The sequence below is a fragment of the Balaenoptera acutorostrata genome, chromosome 5 (genome assembly GCF_949987535.1).
Source record: "Balaenoptera acutorostrata chromosome 5, mBalAcu1.1, whole genome shotgun sequence".
NCBI classification, from domain to species: Eukaryota; Metazoa; Chordata; class Mammalia; order Artiodactyla; family Balaenopteridae; genus Balaenoptera; species Balaenoptera acutorostrata.
The window spans coordinates 105690855-105705502 of NC_080068.1; the positions used below are offsets into that span (position 1 = coordinate 105690855).

At 43.5% G+C, this 14648-nt stretch overlaps 1 long non-coding RNA gene across 3 annotated transcripts in view; it reads right to left on the reverse strand.

The window, feature by feature from the left end:
* Window positions 1-14648, reverse strand: part of LOC114238931 (uncharacterized) — a 164632-nt gene that overhangs the window by 70393 nt on the left and 79591 nt on the right. For all 3 annotated transcript variants that reach the window (XR_009008390.1, XR_009008391.1, XR_003624164.2), the window contains exon 3: window positions 10214-10325. This is a non-coding gene — a long non-coding RNA (uncharacterized LOC114238931). The remainder of the gene's footprint in view (window positions 1-10213; window positions 10326-14648) is intronic.

A 14648-nucleotide genomic window follows, 5' to 3' on the forward strand; every position in this document is an offset into this window, starting at 1 on the left:
TTCAGGAGATGCTCGTAGAGGTGTAGGTTAGAGAGGAAAGATAGAAACTGAAAATGAACTTCCTGCTCCCTCATCTTCCTGCTGAAAGACCCACAGCCTGTCATGGTCATCTCAACTTTGGACAGACACGGGAGCTCTTCTACTGAGTTATATGAGTTATATCTTCTACTGACCAAGATTTTTGAGAGCAAGTGTGGGTGGTTACAACCTTCCAGTTCATTTTGTTTCTAAGGCTTTCTTCATCCTACATAATGGAGGACTAACTTTCCATCCTGAAAGTGACACACATGAAAGTGACCAGTCACCAGCAGTAGGATCAAGGAACAAGAAACAAATGATGACAAAGATGAGTAGCTGAAGTGAAGGTAGTCTGAACAGCCCTATCTGAATCAATTAATGATGAGCTGCCAGCAAAGGTCAGTAGACAACAGAAAATGGATGCATAGTACTAGGACTCAAGGTGAAATGCATTGATTGGACCAGACCATGCCCAGACCATGTCACAAAACCCAACATTGTAGAAGACTCAAACAGGCTTATAACTCTGCTCTCTATGTCATGAGTAAAATTTTGAAATACACACCAAGAGGCCATTACAAGTTCAGAAATCTGTTCCCAAGGACTCATTAACAACTGGAACTCAGGACCTCAGATATTTTCCCAAGGAAAGCATCAGCAAGAATAAACCAAATAGGCTAATGTTCAGAAGGTATGACCAACAGCTGCTTCTCCCACCCAAAAAAGTCTGTCTTATTTTTGTGACAAAGGACAGTTATTTCCAACAGTGTGGGACTGATGGTTTCAGAATTCTGCCCATGTCTCCCGGACAAGCCTTAGCTGCACACAAAAGAAGGTACAGTCTTGTCCATGATGAGCACTGTCTCCCAACTCTCTGGAACATTCTTACTACTCTTGGTGCCAAAGGCTTTCAGGCAAAAAGTTAATGGGCATCGGGTGTCAACCTTCTAGCACTTACGTCTTTATTTCCTCTGGGAAAATTTCAAGGAACAGCTTTGAGAGCTGAGACACCACAGCTTTGGAGGACTTCCAGGTAGAGAACAAAATGTACTCAATCCAGGTGGACGTCACCATAGTCAGTCAGAAAACCGAAATATTTTAAATCTAGCATCCCGGTGAATGTATATGTTCAGGAAGGAAAGTCACCATAGGAACTCAAAGATCCAAGAAAGTACTTAAATGGCACCATATTCTAAAGGACACTATACTCTATCAAGAGATTAATAGATAAGAAATTAAGATAGAATCGACATCGTCAAAGACACAGGGGTGGATATTTCCCAAAGAATACATGTACATAATATAGATAGAAATATTCAGCATAAATATAGTACTGTGTGAAAATACATGGGATCAAGAGTAGAATGAATGTGGTTGACGATCAAATGAAGGAACTCTGAAAAGGCATCAGGAAGAGACGAAGGCTAAAGTATAGAAGACAAGGGGACAAAATGTTTTCATGTCACTCACTCAAACACCCTCTCTCCAGGGGCCCCCAGAGTACAGGGTAAAGAATGGGATAGGACATTCATGCATTTGTATTCATGGATCCCATCCATGGCCATAAATTTTTGTTAATGCACCTAGAGCTCCTGTTGTGCTCAGACAGCTCATCTAACTGAGTTACAGCAAACTTCCTTAGGAACAGCAGGACGTAACGGACAGTTGTTCTTTATATGTTTACAAAATATATTTCTATCATTATAAAATGGCGTCCTTGTTAATGGGAGCACACATTTAGATCTAGATACTATGGAGAAGTCAGGACTGAGTGTGGTACTAAATTAGACAAATTGGTTTTTCTAAAAACTAAAGAAACCTGGAACATCCAGGGTTGAATTCCTCATGCAGTCAATCCTGGAACATTGTGGATCATACAAAGGATCAAAAACCCTGGAATTGGGCTTCCCTGGTGGCGCAGTGGTTGAGAATCTGCCTGTTAATGCAGGGCACACGGGTTCGAGCCCTGGTCTGGGAAGACCCCACATGTCGCAGAGCGACTGGGCCCGTGAGCCACAACTACTGAGCCTGCGTGTCTGGAGCCTGTGCTCCACAACAAGAGGCTGCGATACTGAGAGGCCCGCGCACCGTGATGAAGAGTGGCCCCCGCTTGCTGCAACTAGAGAAAGCCCTCGCACAGAAACGAAGACAATCAATCAATCAATAAAATAAATTTAAAAAAGAGTCTAAAGTTTATTAAAAAAACACCCTGGAATTAGCCCTTTTTTTCCTCATCTAAATGCACTAATCCAGAAGAACCATGGGACTGGGTTTACAGAGGGAACAATTTAAGATGAAAAATCACCTATTTAGAGAAATTGGACCAAGGAGAAAATAACCAGTCATGGAAGATAAGTAAGGTTCCGTGGCCCCTGATGAAGGCAAGCAGCTGCAACATGACTTGCCTGGAGGTCAGCAAGCTACAGACTGTTTCTGCATCAGAAGACAGCATCAGGCAAACTGTTCAAGTCCTTCAATTCACCTTCAACCAACTCACCCCTAGAGGGAAATTCAGGGCTGCTTCCATTAAAAAGACACACTTGTGTCAAGAGAGTCTGAGAACCAGGTGTGAAAAATGACAGGCATGAGTATTCAACACCAAGGGAAAAAATACTTCAAGTTTGAACTGCTGTAAAATTTCAGAATACCAGGAAGAGGACAGTTAATCCTAAAATGTGAAAAAGAGGCCACATGAAACATTCTTCCTGTCTTCACTCAGAATGGTATATGGAGAAAGAGGGCTAGGGCCCCACAAGGAAGACTAAGGCCATAACCTCCCAAAATTGTAACCACTTGAGATTTTGAACATCTAAATAATGTTGAGCATTTTAAAAATATATCCATGGAGTAGCCAGCAATGGTGAATAATAGTTTACTCAAAGCAAGAAGATGGAAAATGGACATTTGAAATGCCTTCCCCGCCAAAGATTCCTGAGTCAGATCTGAAGTTCTGCAGGTGTCTGAGCATCAAGAGGAGAGGCAAGCCTTGAACAGAATGTGTGGAGAGCAACACTTTTGTAACCACAGAATTTTCCTGCTTTATACTCTTATTCCTCCTTTATCCTCACACCCCAGCAAGATAATCAGGGCTGGTTCCATTAAGAATACATACCTGTATCAATACCTCCAGGAAATTATTTTAGGAGCTCAACCTAAGACCACCAGGGCGAAGAGAAAATGCTTTCTCAGAGGTAAGGTCTATCAGTAGGCCAGTCCTGCACACAGCATGGGCATTCTGGGGCTGAACCTCAGTCCTTCACCTCCTCCCCTGCCCAAGGAACCCCATGCCACAGATAGCTGAACGCCTGCCACTTAACAGCCATGGGTGTGGGTGACTAGGGGAGAAGATCTAGTTGACCCGGGCCCATGATAAACACTGCCCATGTAATCGACCTTCACTGAGAACTGAATACATATAAATTGGAGCAGTCATCTCCTCTAGGGCAGCTGTATAATGAGACAACTAACCAGGACCACTCCAAATATGCAAAAAGATAGGACCCTTTTTAGAAATGTAGGGACAAGAATATCAGGCAGATAAAGTTAAAGACCAAGATTGTGTCTGTCAAGGGCTCAGATGGTGGGCATTACCCCACCCACCCCGAAAGACCTGTATACAGAAGTCAAAACAACATAGTTTGCAAAAGACTCTTTAGAGCATCAGAGCACACACCCTGGGTTAGATTCTGTCAATAAGAAGTGGTAGAAAAAAAATATCTCAGTCTCTTTTGTCTTAACCATGGGAGTTTCAAGTGAAAGAGAGAATGGCCTCATTAAAAATAATGGGAGGTGAAGGAGAAAGTGGAAGTTTAGAGGACAGATTCCAATCTTTCCTTTCCGAATAGCACACATGGTGGCAATGCCATTTAATTCCAGCAAGAAAACAAGGCAATGAACCTCCACTCGCTGCCTGGGCAGCAGGAAGCCCCTCCTAGATGGGGCTGTTTCTCTTCCTAATGCTGTGATGCCTTCAATTCCAGCTTGCAAATGATGTCTGAAAACCAACATCTTGGGGTACAGGGTAGTGAGTGGGTGCTGTGGAGGCACCAACACAGACTATAGTATGTTCCCCTGATTTGGAGATGACAACACCCTAACTCCACCTCTAGGACCATCTTCTCCCATCAAACGTAGCTCAGGTTTATGTATAGGAAGCAGCTCTTTGCTGGGATGGACTAGCCCAGTGGACACATTTTAGAAAATGCTCCAGCAAGAATGCGCAAGGGACACTCTTCTGCTTTAGCTCTGCCAACCCTAGAAGGGTTCAATCTTAGCCTCAGTCAATAACAAGGATAATGGAGGACAAGGTGATTCCACATCCATTAAAGAGCATGACCTGAAGGTCAGTCATCACTTCCACTTACATCCAAGGTGCAGTACATAGCCAAGTGACAACAGCTAACTGAAATGAGACATGGAAATCATCTTTGTTCAGACTGAGTCACGAGGAACTCAGGTGGGCCTGTCAGATAAGCCACAGGAAGAATACAAGCTCCTTCTCTATGGCCCCTCCTCAGGACAGTGACCTGTAAGGTCTGCTCTTGGATCAGGCAGCACAGGTCAGGTTACCTCCCAAGTACAAACCCAACTGGCAACAAAGCACACAATGGCCGTCCCATCTTCCAGTCATGCCCAATTTGTAAAGGTTTCATTCAAAAGATACTCTAAGATTCAGCGGGAGGGGTGTGAGCCCCACACCCTCCTCAATGGGGGAGAGGAGTGCTTGAGGGAAGAAGAGAACAGGTGTCCTCACCAATCCTACCTCTCCCCAAAAGCCAGTTTCCTTCTTCTAAACTATGACATTTTCATGCAAGTTAGTTTGGGGGGAGGCAAGATAGCTATGGACAAGGGAGAATTCCAGGAACAAATTTCAGCAAATATCTAAACAGCACACCACTCCTCGAATTCTATTCCGTGGAAGCGCCTAAGAAGACAGAAGAAATATCACCATGGTCCCTGTACACAACCAAAAAAGGCAACCGTACAAACACCCGATTTTATCCAGGTAACATCCATTTCAGACTTCTGACCTCCAAAACTGTTAAATAGAACTGGTTTTGATTTAAGCCAAAACTCGGTCATTTGTTACTGGAGCAATTAGAAATTAATATAGTACTGTTCGAAATTCTTACTTCAGTTTTTGTATTCAGGGAAATGCAGTGCTAACTCACTGGGATTTACTTTATATTTCAAATAATAGCACTTATAACTATTCTTTCCTTGGCAGCACTGATCAAGCCGACAATAGTTATAAAAATAGCAACTTATCCCTCCTTTGGTTCTGAAAAGATTATGAACAATGTTCATTTAATTTAAACTCCTAATGTAGAAGCAGAAATGCCTTTGAAGACTTCGATTATTAAAGCTTATCCAAGAAAAAGTAAATATGGAATATCCAGATCTCCTATGAAAAAATTAAGTATACATTTAAGACCTTCCCACAAAGTATTCTCTGGGCCCAGATAACTCCCTTCCTGTATTCTCCATGAGATCAGACAGAAATATACCACTCACATGAAAATTACACCAGGTAAAAGAAAAAAGTCAATTTCTCCAAACAGCTCTTTTCCCTGACAAGCAAGTGGGTTGATGAATATGCTGGTCCCATTCTCAACTTCTCTAGCAAGCTGCTTCTGAAAACCAGCTTTGCACCTTCTCTACATTCCCTTTGGAGAGTCATCCTAAGGCCCTCTGGTTATCTCAAAGAAACATCACCAAATAAAACCTATGTTGACTGAAATGAAGAAAAAAAAAACACCTCTCCCTTCACAGGGGCCTCCACATGCAGGGTGGAAGTATATATTTTCAGGCTTTTGGGTTCAGGATTTCCTCCATGGTCTTGACATGCGATTTGAAAACGTATGAACCTACATTCTCTGTCAGAGTCACTACAACCAATGGAAAAGAAATGCACAGATGAAAGTCTATCATCTGAGGGTTCCACCACTTTAAGATGCTGAACTTAGAGCGTTAGTCTTCATCGCACTGCCGTGGGGTCCTCCTTCCAATGTTTATCATCTTGGTACTAACAGTCCAGGTACAACAGCCTTGGGGACAAGACTGGATAAACCCAGGCTCCCAGTACACACTGCCAATGTAATTAGCATGGACTTGTCTGGGAAGAAATTAAAACTAAACTCTCTTTTTCAGCATCCAGAAAGTAAGACCCTCGCCTGGTCAATCTCAAGTACTCTGGAAGGGAAGAACCTTATTTCTGAGACGTACAGAAGAAGAGAATCAGGCAGAAAAGTTGAAGATGTCCTAGGCTGTGACATGGGAGGATTGGCAGGATGAGGGTCAAACAAAACCTTCATAGACACCTGTGGTAAAGTCAAAGCCTTAGCAGCCTTCACCTTGGTCCATCAGCACAGTGTCTAAACCACTGTGACACTGGGTTAGACACTGCAGAGAAGGCAGCAGGACAAGAGTGTCAAACACACCTCACTCTTGTTTCTGATTCAATCCTGGAGTTTCAAAAGAAAAGGCAGCGTTTCTCAGGCCAGGCTTGATTAGAATTCATGGCACTAAATATAATTGCCAGAGTTGGAGTTTAAGTACTTCCCTCCACCAAAAAAAAGAAAAAAAAGAAATTCTACCAATAAAATTTATAAAATTTTCAAAAAAAAAACCCCAGATGGATCATATTTAAGAGAGAAGTAGACATTTCTTAGAAGCTCAAGTTCTGAAAAGGGTCATTTACCAAACTTAAGGGTAATAGATCAGTTAGATAGTACTGTCCCCTAAGTGATAGGAATATAACAAATTATGTACCATTAGAAATGCAGTAATTGACATATTAAAATATTCATACAGGAATGGAAACCTAAAATCTCAGTATCCACTTCATTGTGATATAGGAAAGAGATATTGTAGATGTTTGCCATGGAATGTTTCTTAGAAAATTCATTATATCCAAGCCAGATTGAATTTTAGATAAAACAAGAACACTGTGTTATGTCATGGACCGAAAAGAATATTTATAAAGACAAACAAAACCACTTACAGGATCCAATGAAAGTAAATGAATCTCCAGTAATCAGAATTCTGAGGTATTTGATTCTGGCAGACATCACTGAGAGGCAATGATGGTACAAGGCATAAATGAGATTAGAGGTCTATAAAGAATCTCTTCTCAGGAGAGGGAAAAAGACACCATCATAAGAGTATGAATGTCAGACATGAGCTATGGAATCAGAATAGCCTTGCTTCATGTGGACTGAGGTTTGGCATTCCTCTTGAGTGGTAAGTGTGGCAGAGACTGGTGACATCCTCTAGACCCCTTCTTTGAGCACAGCACAGCAGTGAGATGATATTTTAGATGCAAGGAGACATTATATTTTGGAGATACACAAACAAAAATCTCTCCCACCTTTCCTGGCAAGCTGGGAGCTCTTTCTCCTGAATGTGGCTCTTCTTACACCAACTTTGAGCCACCATTTATTCCACGTGTGTGACCAGTGGCTGAAAGACAATATATCCTGGGTCACATGAGAAAAAGTGCTCTGTGGGGACCATACACACAATGATAGGTCCCTGATCTGGGAGTTAAGGACATCATCTTCAACCTCTGGCATCCTCTTCTCCCTTCATGTAGCTCAGGGCTATGAATGGGAGAATAGATCTTTGCTGGGATGTCTTAGTCAAATGGACATCTCTTAGAAAACCCATCAGCGAGAATGGTCACAGCACATTCCTATGCTTCTGCCATTCCTAGACAGAGTCACTTCTAGCCTAGTCAGTAAGGAGGACACCGGAAGGAGGAGGAAATACAACATCCTTTTAAAAGAATCTTTTAGATCAGAGAAGTTTGCTCGATCCCATGAGCAGACACTCTTTACATGACCCCAGCTAACTGAGGACAACAGGGACTTAAACTTCATACAAGGTGACTCATGAGGAACGTACATGATGACCCTCTAAGTTATAGAAGTAGTCCTGCTTTACTGTGACCCTCTGTCTAGGACAGCTTGATGTATAGCTGTCTTCTCAATTAGGTAGCATAGGGAAGCTTAGAAAAAAGAGGCTCAACACAAATCCGCTGAGGATAAACCACTACTCCACTGTCATCTTTCCACTGAAACATGCCTTTTTAAAAAGTTTCATTCTGGGACTTCCTTGGTGGTGCAGTGGTTAAGAATCCGCCTGCCAATGCAGGGGACACGGGTTCGATCCCTGGTCCGGGAAGATTCCACATGCTGTGGAACAACTTAGCCCATGCACCACAACTACTGAGCCTGCACTCTAGACCCCACGAGCCACAACTACTGAGCCCGCATGCCACAACTACTGAAGCCTGCACGCCTAGAGCCCGTGCTCCACAGCGGGAGAAGCCACCGCAATGAGAAGCCTGCTCACTGCAACGAAGAGTAGCCCCAGCTCGCCGCAACTAGAGAAAGCCCGCGCCCAGCAACAAAGATCCAACGCAGCCAAAAATAAAATAAATAAATGTATAAAAAAACCCAATATGTACTACGTGAATACAATTTAAAAAAATAAATAAAAAATAAAAAGTTTCATTCTAAGCTAGTCTGCTAGGATTTGGAGGTAAGGAATATATCTCTATCTTCCAGTTTGGTGGAAGATTGCTCTGGATACATAAAGTAGGAAGTATTTCTCTTTGATACTGTCTTCTAAAGATACAATTTACTCTCCAACTCTACATTACTTTCACTCAAATTTGGACGTGGTGGGGGTGGGTGGTGATCATCATAAGGTATCTTACTCAGGAAAGAATCCTAGAAAGAATTCAGCTCTTCATGGTAAACAACCTAGACTACACACATAAAATTCTCCATATTTTATTTATGGGGATCCTTGTGGGACAGAGGGAACAACACCAAGTCATTCCTATAATAGAACAGCCACATCAAAATGGAAGGGAAAATGTATGGTTTATCATTGGTGCTAAACTCTTGCTTTATGAATGGTTGAAGTCAGCATGATGTCCTCCTTACTCTAGATGATGGGAAGAAATGGAAAAAACTCAAGTCCCATTGGAGATTAATGTTCTGAAATGGTTGTAACAGAAATTAACCACATCATGAGTAATTTTTCAAAATAGTGGATCACCTCTAACTGATGACATATCCCCAAAAAAGAACAGGGTCTAAGTTCTGGAATTCCACATGTGAGCCCATGAGGTTATCCAGCATGAGTTGACATCATCTTGTTTATCTAAGCCAAGGGGAAATTAACTTTCTATAGCGTTTCAAAATATAAAGTTGATCAGTCTTCTGTCTCAACCAGTAGAAATAAGGACCAAGGTCTTAAAGGCCAGAAGTCATTATATCACATCAGCGTAAACAGAATGTAGTTATGGACTCAGCTGCCTGAGAGACAGCAGGAAAATTAGATTTTTTCAGGTTGACTCTGGGAACTCATGGGCCCCTTCAAGACAAGTCATGGGAACACAGGATCCTCTCTGCAACCCCCTCCTCACATCAACTACCTACATATCCTTCATCTGGATCAGGCAGTACAGGGCAGGTTAGTTAAAAAGGATGCCTGTGCAGAAGACCACCCAGGGAACAAAAAACCCACATAGTGGCCATCAGATGTACGGGGAAGGATATAGCCCCATTTTTCACTGTGTGGTTATTACACTTATCTAGAGCAGGAATTGCAGAAGATGGTATTTGTAAGGAGACCAGAGAGATATTTACCTTTCTCTTCATCTACCTTATATTCATGCAAGATAGGAGGTGGGATGAAGTGAGAGAGTGGCATGGATACATACACTACCAAACGTAAAATCGATAGCTAGTGGGAAGCAGCTGCATAGCGCAGGGAGATCAGCTCGGTGCTTTGTGACCACCTAGAGGGGTGGGATAGGGAGGATGGGAAGGAGACGCCAGAGGGAGGAGATATGGGGATATATGTATATATATAGCTGATTCACTTTGTTTTAAAGCAGAAACTAACACACCATTGTAAAGCAATTATACTCCAATAAAGATGTAAAAAAAAAAAAAAGATAGGAGGTGGAGTGGTCATCATAAGTTCTTTGACAAAGGAATCCTAAGACCAACCAACAAACCAACCAGGAACTAAAAGCAAAAAAATTCTCCATATAATTCATGGAGGACCCTAATGAAACAATGTTGATGTCGCCGAAGTACATTCAACATTAAAGAGTGAAGACAGATGAGGAGAAGCAGCTATATCAACACGAGAAGGAAAAATCACTAGCACTTACTTGTCATTATATGAGGAGTTGAGTCCCAGTGAAGTTCTCCTTGTGCAGTTATAATCACAAACATGAGGGCAGCTCCACCCAGCTCACTCCGCACATCAACAGCTCTGGGCTCCTGGGGTAGGTTAGACAGAGCAAGGTTTTAGGGAAGGGTGCTAGGTTCTGTTGCTCTATAGCAAAGTACCACCTACTTAGTGGCTAAAACCAACACTCATTCATTATATCACTGTTTCTGGAGCTCAGACATCTGGGCACAGCTTAACTGGGATTTCCTCAGGGTCTCACAAGAGGCAAACAAAGGTCATAGCTGGACTGCATTCCCATATGGAAGCTTGATTAAGCAAGAGTCCACTTCCAGATCCCTCAGTTATTGGCAGAATCATTTCCTTGTGACTGTCACATTGATCAAAGCCACAAGGGGGAGAGTCTGCTCACACTGGAACCTCTTCCCCCAGGGAAGACTTAGGATCTCTCTAAAGAACTTAGTTAGGTCAGGCCCACTACGTATAATCTCCCTTTTGACAGCAAATACAATACTACTGATTTTAGACCCCAGTTACATTCGCAAAATTCCATCAACCATGCCATACAAGATAATCTAATTACGGTCATTTTCCCTGCTAAGAAGATCTTTACTTAGCCAGTGACAGTGGTGAAAATCACATTTTCTGCTACCCAAGGAAAAAAAAAAGGCACAGGATATGTGATGTAAGAATGTTGTGACTCAGTCCACAGGACAGAAAATTGAGGCAGACAGAAACTTAGAAGTGACCCAGCTGAATTAACTGTTGCACTCCCAAAGGAATCACGTCGGCAAAGCCAAAGTGTGCCCATCTGGGCTATACAGTCTTTACGGCTGAAGGGTGTTGAAAGCTATGTTCAACAAGCCCACACACCCAGATACCTTACCTGAAGAAACTGCTTCAATTTAACCTTGATGAGCAAGTGTTCAAGCACTGTTGCATCAAATGGAGAAAGCAACAGCACAAAATTCAGCAATGGCTGTCATCAGAAGCAGACTATTTCAGTGGGGGAGGAAAGATTCCCTTGCCCAAAAGGCCACCAACATTTGCCCTATGTGTTCTTGAATTCCCGATGCCTTAGGACCCCGATATACCTGAGTATACTGGTACCTAAAGGGAACGGTGCCTCTATTTGGAATTCGTCATGGGATAGCCAGTGGACATGTCTGGGGCTCTCTGTACCTTGATGGGTCTCCATTTCCTGAGACATAGGGTTGCACAAGTCAATTTACACCTTCCCCAGGGAAGATGATCCCAGCGTCTTAGGTAGTCTCTCTCCCCCAGTGTCCCACCTGATAGGTGTTACCAATCTTCAGTTTAGCTTCTGATCTAGCTATGTGCATCCTGACAAAGAACTGTGCTCAACAGAATGACACTTCCAAACATCTTAAATGGGTAGACTTGAGACGAAGCAGACCAGAGCTCAAGGATTACCCTTTTGCCATAAGAAAAAAAATTTCCCTCACCCCTCCTCCTCAGACTGACCTCAGTATAGAAGTCAAAGCAATAACAGCTACAAGAACTCCCCATAGCATGTAAGCACAGGGTCTAGTCAGGCCAGGCCCCAAACCATGGTCTCCCTTCTGACTGAACCATAGGAGCTTCAAATGGGAAGATCGTAAAGCCTCATTAGACATAATGGGAGCCACCAGAGAAGGTGGAATGTCATAGGACAAGTTACATTCTTTCAAACTAGCATAAGTTGTTCAGATACCATTTACTTAGTGTCAGCAAGAAAACAAGGCAGGGGCTTCCCTGGTGGCGTAGTGGTTAAGAATCCACCTGCCAATACAGGGGACATGGGTTTGAGCCCTGGTCCGGGAAGATCCCACATGCTGCGGAGCAACTAAGCCCGTGCGTCACAACTACTGAGCCTGTGCTCTAGAGCCTGTGAGCCACAACTACTGAGCCCATGAACCACAGCTACTGAAGCCCATGTGCCTAGAGCCCGTACTCCACAAAAAGAGAAGCCACCACAATGAGAAGCCCGCACACTGCAACGAAGAGTAGCCCCTGCTCGCCGCAACTAGAGAAAGCCCGCCGGCAGCAACGAAGACCCAACGCAGCCAAAAATAAATAAATAAAATAAATTAATTAAAAAAAAAAGAAAACAAGGCAATGACAACTCCATTTCCTGTGTGGGCAGACAAAATCCTTTCTCCCAGAGGTGGCTATTTTGCAATTAATGCTGAGCCATCTTCAATATTATCTTGCTGCTGGTGTCGGAAAACCATGTATCTCAGGAAACAAAGTCAGTGGGTATTTGAAGGGACGAACATGGACACTGTATGTTTTCCTGATCTGCATATTACAAGCACCCTACTCCACCTCAGAAACACCTTCCATCAAATGTAGGTTAGGGCCATGATAGGAAGCAGCTCTTTGCTGGGACTTTCTAACCCAGTGCACATCACTTAGAAAAATGCACCAGGAAGAACACTCAGGGGACACTCTGCTGCCTTTGCTTTGTTATTCCTAGAGGATTCGCTCTTGGCCTCAGTCAGTAGCAAGGCTAAGGGAGCAGAGGAAGCCATACCCTTTTAAAGGGCATGATCCCAAAGGTCAGACATCACTTCCCCTCTCACCCAACGGTCAGTATGTAGTTATGTGACTCTAGCTAATTGAAATAAACCAGGTAAATCATCTTATTTGACTATGAAGGAACACATGTGCCTGTGTAAGGTAAGCTACAGGAATATAAGCTCTTTCTCAGTGGCCCCTCTCCAGGACAGCTACTTGTAAAGTCTTCTCCTGGATCAGGCACCACAGAACAGATTAGAAAAAGAGGCTTCCAACACAGAAATCCAACTGATAACAAAGCACACTCTGCCCATCCCACCTTCCAGACACACCCCATTTTTAAAGGTTTCACTCAAAAGTAGTCTCCTATAATTGGGGGAAAGAGAGTAAGCCCCACTCCCTCTTCAGTGGAGGAGAATAGTGCTTGAGAGAGGAGGAAAGCAGGTCTCTTCACCGATGCTGCCCCTCCCCCAAAGCCAGTTTCTTCTTCCTAAGTTAATATATTTTCATGAAAGTCAGTCGGTGGGATGGGGGTGGGATGTCAAAAAATATATGCCCAAGGGGAAATTCTGAACAACTTTCAGCAAACAGTGAAAATCTCAAAGCTTAAAATTTCCAGATCCTATTCAGCCAAGCTTCCTATCAAGGACAGGAGGAACATCAAAGTCCCTTCCTTAATAAAGAGCAGGAAGGATGCAAAAATAAAGAGCAGGTGAGGAGGGCACCAAATCAAAACAAAGGATAATGTGGTTGAGCACTAGTGCAAACTGCTCCTTATATGAGCAATTAAGGTGGAGATGAGACTTCCTGAACTACAGAATGAATGGAAGAGGAAATTCTTCCTCCCTGAACGATGCTGTTTGAGATGCTGGTACTGAGGACACAAGGACATCCTTGTTATTCTACGGTAGAGAATATGCCTCCACCTGACAGCACATCCCAAGAAGGGTAAACGGCTAAGATCCTGGGTGGGCCCAGGGGTTCCTCCAGCACAAGTGGTGTCATCTTACTGCTCCCACAGACCCACTCCTCCTGGCCACGGGGTCCCCAGATGCTCAGTGTCTGGAGAAACAAAGACAGTGCTGTCATCCCAACAGTTAACAGGAAGAGGCTCTCCCATGCTGAATTCCTGATTGTGCTGATTGAGAGATGAGGATTGTGTGTTTGAGAGATGCCTCAGAAATCTTTTAAAGACTTTTTCATCTTTAAATGATGTAGTCATTTTTTCTATTTTTCTGGGTGTTTCCCACAGTAATTGACAGTCTTGTTGCAGGTAAGAGCCTCAGTCACCCAGCATAAGCATTTCAGGAGACCACTTCTAGGGATGTGGGCTCATGATGAGTTGAGGGATTGGAAATGAGCCCCTGCTCCCTTGCCTTCCTGTTCTAGACACTGCCCCACACCACGGACAGCTTTGCATGGACGAACAGAACTCCTGCCTTCTACCAGCATTCTTCAGGAACGGTGGGTGTGCGTCAGGACAGGGTGCTCCGTGACCTTGTTTTCAGCACATCTGTGGAGGACAGCACCACATGGGTGCCCAGAGTCTACCAGGCGACCCTGTTGTGATATGTGTCAGGTTCTGTCCTAAAGCTTTCCCCAAAGTCTTCTGAGAGAGCTCAGCTCAAAGCACAAAGTCCTTGACAAATGTGCAGGGATGGAATTACCTCAACCAGTGGGATGGATGGAGTTGATGGGTGAATCCTTGGACTTCTGTCCTTCCAGGGAGGACATCCTGTGATGCATTTTACGTGGTTCTGCAGAGGGTCCCCATTGCAAATGTGACACAGGAAGAGGTAACAGTTCAATGCCATGCCCATTAGTGGCTGATCTCCCCATCCAGTCTCACATTCACTTCTCTGACCTGTGGGCTACCTGGGAAAACGTTCAAATAA